The sequence below is a fragment of the Octopus bimaculoides genome, chromosome 2 (genome assembly GCF_046866305.1).
Source record: "Octopus bimaculoides isolate indiv1 chromosome 2, ASM4686630v1, whole genome shotgun sequence".
NCBI classification, from domain to species: Eukaryota; Metazoa; Mollusca; class Cephalopoda; order Octopoda; family Octopodidae; genus Octopus; species Octopus bimaculoides.
Genome location: NC_142929.1, coordinates 53,936,528 through 53,942,694, shown reverse-complemented (window position 1 = coordinate 53,942,694; position 6,167 = coordinate 53,936,528).

Here is a 6,167-nt window from a genome sequence, read left to right as displayed (position 1 = left end):
CACGCAGTGGGACTGAAACTAGAATCATGTGCTTGAGAAGCAAGCTTCTTGCCGAACACACACACACACACACACACACACACACACACACACACACACACACACACAAACACACATAGAGGGAACGAAGAGTAAATTGTCACCATGATATATTTTCATTTCGCGCATGCGCATTGGTTGTTATTGATTTTGTCGACTAAACAGTATAGTAGGGTCAGGTGGGCACTGTCTGTGAGAAAAAGCAGTATCATTGCGCAATTCACTCTGCCAGATATTTGGAAACGACATGCTGTACTGCTTGGCATTCTCGCCGGAAGCTCTAATACGAACGGATGATGAATACACGGAACAACCGTTGGCTTGCCGTGTTCCCAAAACATGTATCAAGAGTGAGAAAAACCAATCATCCAGTCAACATCAAGGTGTTTGGAATGATCATTTGTGATAGCGACGTTATGCCTCCACTCATCTTCCAACACGGTCTCACACTCAACACACAGGCCTACAATAAGTGCCTGGAGGAGGTAGTGCTGCCCTGGGTGAAGAGAGTGGTTGCTGGAAGACCCTATGTCTAGCAACAGGACTCTGCACCATGCCACACAAGCAGGAGAACCCAGTAATGGCTGTTAGACAATTTCTGCGACCACATAACCCCTAGCATCTAACTACCTAATTCCCCAGACTGCAACCCCCTTGTTATTATTATGAGTGGGGCGCAGTTGAGCGAGAGACCAACAAAACTCCTAGTTACACCAAAGATGAACTGAAAGCAAGAATTTTTCACCAACTTAAACAAGGAGACCGTCCAGAAGAGCTTCAGGAGATTCCGAAGTTGTCTGGAGGTCATGGTTGAAGCCAATGGAGATTTTATTGAATAAATTTACTCTTTGGTATTTCAAGATATTTTGGTGTATATCTGTTAAAATGAGATGTCGGTGTTATTTTCATGTCTGTGCAATTTTTTAGACGACAGTTTATTCACCGTACGATATATATATATAAATTAGATTGGTACACTAGTATCTTTGAATATACAACCTGGTCACACACAAGCAGTAGTACAGATAGTAAATAAATAATACATATTTGCGCGCGCGCGCGTGCGTACATAGTTGTGTACCTGCATATATGTGAGTGCTTAGTCCCCATTACTCCGTAAGGGGCAGAGGGCCGGTTTCTCAGCTCCCATGGCGAATATATTCTCTATCTAGACGAGACACCTTTTCAACGCAGGATTACTCCTTTTTGCCTATTGAGTAGACTGGAGCACTATGAAATGAAAGTTTATTGCTCAAGAACATAATGCATAACCCGATCCAGGAATCGAAACCACAATCTAACGATCATGAGTCCAACACTCCCTAACCACTAAGCCATGTGGTTCCATGCAGTTATAAGCGATATATATATATATATATATATATATATATATATATATATATATATATATATATATATATATATATATATATATATATATATATATATATATATATATATATATATATATATATATGTCTGTTAAAGTCTGTCATAATATATTCCTCTATACACAATCATACAAAAAAAAGACCTTTTTTGTATTTATTTTTACTCGCATATATATATATATATATATATATATATATATATATATATATATATATATATATATATATATATATATATATATATATATATATATATATATATATATATATATATATATATATATATATATATATATATATATATATATATATATATATATGTATATATATATATATATGTATATATATATATATATATATATATATATATATATATATATATATATATGCGAGTAAAAATAAATACAAAAAAGGTCTTTTTTTTGTATGATTGTGTATAGAGGAATATATTATGACAGACTTTAACAGACAGTCTGTTTAAGTCTGTCATACCGGCCATGACGAAGGGAAATAGCCCTGAAACTCGAGTCGCCTTTATATATTTATATTTATATATTTGATCCTTTATATTGAACACTCAATATTTCATCTACATTCAATACTTTCTTTCATGGTGCCATCCATTTTTATTTTATTTTATTTTATATTATATATTGTATATTATATTATATATTGTATATTCCATATTCTATACCCCACATTGGTTCTGCAGGAATATAAATAAAACATAAAAAACAGATGAGTGTTGGAACTCTTTTAAACAAAATAATATATATATATATAGGCGCAGGAGTGGCTGTGTGGTAAATAGCTTGCTTACCAACCACATGGTTCCGGGTTCATTCCCACTGCGTGGCACCTTGGGCAAGTGTCTTCTACTATAGCCTCGGGCCGACCAAAGCCTTGTGAGTGGATTTGGTAGACGGAAACTGAAAGAAGCCCGTCGTATATATGTATATATATATATATATATGTATGTGTGTGTGTATGTTTGTGTGTCTGTGTTTGTCCCCCCACCATCGCTTGACAACCGATGCTGGTGAGTTTAGGTCTCCGTAACCTAGCGGTTCGGCAAAAGAGACCAATAGAATAAGTACTAGGCTTACAAAGAATAAGTCCTGGGGTCGATTTGCTCGACTAAAGGCGGTGCTCCAGCATGGCCACAGTCAAATGACTGAAACAAGTAAAAGAGTAAAAGAGTACATATATATATATATATATGTGTGTGTGTGTGTGTGTGTGTGTGTGTGTGTGTGTGTGTGTGTGTGTTATATTTATATTATATATATATATATACATACATATATATGTGTCTAAATATCTGTATACGATAGTCTGGAGCAAAAGTCACAGAGGAAAACATATCTATCTATATGCACTACAGAACATTAAATAATCACCTGGCTATTCTATGAGTGTTATTTATTTTACCTTCTCATGAGAAATAAAAATCCAGCCGTACTTCGTACAATTCGAACTCTGGAACATATGTCAACACACTAATCCATAAAGAATTTAGTGCTTAAGTTATCTAGTCCATTTAAAGCTCTCTGAGTAAACATTGATAAACACAAAATCCACAAAAGTAATACTTTATATATAGATATCAATCTCACTCATTGATTCGTTGAACTTAGCCACCCACGTCTCTCAAGTTTTGCATTTGTTTTTAACGCTGTGTACTAATAGTCCCATATTACTTACGTGGAAGACAGGTACACGTAACTTGGTGAGACAGAGTAGAAAGATCTGTTTTTATTATGTGCACAGAGGGACTTCAAGTTTAAAGATAGAACCATTATCGTTTTGCGAGGGAAAACGCTATCCTTCTCTAACGGCTATCTGCCACTCACACAGACATGTCTATTTGTTTTAGAAATTCGCTCGCAATCACAAGATCACAAAAAAACTAATGTTTGATCCCAAAAATTGGCCCCTTGGATAAGAGTTTTCTACTACAGCTTCTGGTGAGGCGACCGTACTGAAGCTCCATTATACACACACACACCACACACACACACACTCAACACACACACTCAACACACACAGTTTTAGTCTACCAAATCCACTCACGTGGCTTTGGTCGGTCCGAGACTATAGAAGACACTTGTCCAAGGTTCATGAAGTGGGACTGAACCTGGAAACTTGTGGTTGAGAAACACGCTCCTTACCACAGAGCCATACCTGCGCCAATATATGCATAAGAAAATGAGATAACAAAGTAATAAACAATTATTTATCATATGAAACCATTAGCTTCCAACTATTTTGATATAGATATTGACAGATAGATAGATAGATAGAGAGAGAGAGAGAGAGAGAGAGAGAGAGAGAGAGAGAGAGAGAGAGAGAGAGAGAGAGAGAGAGACGTATATATACGTTTGATTATATGTCGAGTTATACCAAATTCAAATTAACATTAAACTGAATACCCAATACTTTCAGTGAAATGCATATCTATTATTCTTTTGAAAACGTAGCGTTGACAGTAAGTTCAAAGCAACGGCCTGCTTCAGTCTTCACTCGACTGACCGATAGAGGCTAAGCACGCCGAAAATTTGAATACAGTACCAATGCTGACTCTTCTTATATATAACGTATGTAAGTATGAACGTAGAGAAGTCGCTTGGCTTAGTGGTTAGGTTATTCGGCTAACGATCGTGAGGTCGTCAGATCAATTCCCATCGACGAGTTGTTTCTTTGAGCAAGGGACCTTTTTTTTTCACGTTATTCCAGTCCACTCAACTGGTAAAAATGCGTAATATCTGTATTTTAAAGGGCCAGATTTGTCACGCTTTGTCTCATACAGAATCTCCCTGAGAACTACGTTAAGGGTACACGTGTCTATGAATGGGATCAACTGGAACCATCTTCGTTGTAACCGACGGATTGCCAGTTAGTTAGTATGTATGTACGTACATACGTACGTACGTGTGTGTGTACGTGTGTTCGTGCGTGCGTGCGTGTGTATGTGTGTGCTAATGAAAAATACACATATCGGATCACAGATAAGCTAGTGCTTCAAACAAAATTTAATGGCGGTATTTATTTCGCATAAGTTGCGCAGAGAATTCTTGTCAGTCGAGTTATGGAAAATGCAGTAAACGAGTCAAAAGCACATTAACGATTTATAACTAACGACGTTAATGTTCATAAATTGCAATATACGCTTGAAAAACAACAATAAACGGCTAATTGGCCAGACAAAGACACTCACTCCAGCACACATTTTCTATTGAACACACACACACACACGAATACTTATAGACCAATACACATGCTTATGGATATAAAAACACCATATATATATATATATATATATATATATATATATATATATATATATATATATATAATGCATATGTGTGTGTTTGTGTGTATTCTCCCATCGCTACCCATCTTTGTTTTTCGCTACCACTCCTTTCAATTTTAGATTTTGTCTGTTTGTTTTCGTAACCCCTTAATCTCAATCTTCCTTTCTCCATTTCTTGGCTCGTTTCGTTTTTACTTTATTCCTCTACCGTTCCTTTTCGTTTCCTACGCTGTTCAACCGCATTTTTTCAAACCAATTTCATCATACCTTTTTTTGAACTTTGTATGGTTTTAACCGCTATATAAATGTGTTGTGCATGTAAGTAGGTTTATATATATATATATATATATATATATATATATATATATATATATATATAAGCAATATATGAGTATATGCATATATGTGTACATGTATGTACATACTTTCATCTACATGTACATATAGATACATATCTGGGTACATGACGTTGCAAAAAAAAACATAGACAAAATGATAAACAAGGTACAAAAAACTAGCAGGCCACATAGAGAACATATCCTTCATCAGCTGCCACCATTAAAACACTGGCGTTTCGAAGAGCTAAAGATATATATATATATATATATATATATATATGCGGGGCATTGATGATTTTGTAGAGAAGCTGAACACCTGAAGCTTTTCAGAGAAGACCAGAAGGTTTTCCTCACCACTTCTAGTTCAAGTGTTTCGACCGTTAACTCCTTACGATGTAAGAAGGCCTGGTTGTATGTAGGTGATGTCTCCCAGATAACCGTCTGCCGCCATGTATTTTGCTACTTCCTGGACGGTCAGGTGCTCCATTACCAAATTATCTTGGTCATTGTAGTCATTTCAGTATCAAACACCAATTGTGTGTGTGTGTGTGTATGTATGTATGTATGTATGTATGTATTAATTATTAAAGTCAATACAGTAATTTTTAACTTGTTAACTTATTGTAACTCCATTCACAGTTAGAATCCTTCGATATTGACTACAGCACTTGATTGTATGCAACCAGAAGTATGAAGGGTAAAGTTAACATCCGGGAGATTCAAACTCATAAGGAAATGTGGTAGTAATTAATGCATTGCACAACGGATATTAACAACAGCTGCATTGTCTAAAGTTATTTAGAAAACACTTTTTCATTACACACACACACACACACACACACACACACACACACACACACACACACACACACACACACACACACACACACACACACACACACAACAGCACACTCACAAAAGTTATCATTAAGTATGCGTAGATATTTTTTTAGGAATGTTTATGAATTCGTGATCGCTAATCCGTCAACTTCATTCCGATAGAAAATAGCTAATCTAAAGCAAGATTAATTGCATTTGATTTAAACTTCAAAATTTTGAACACTGCATTGTAATGTAACCGGTCTG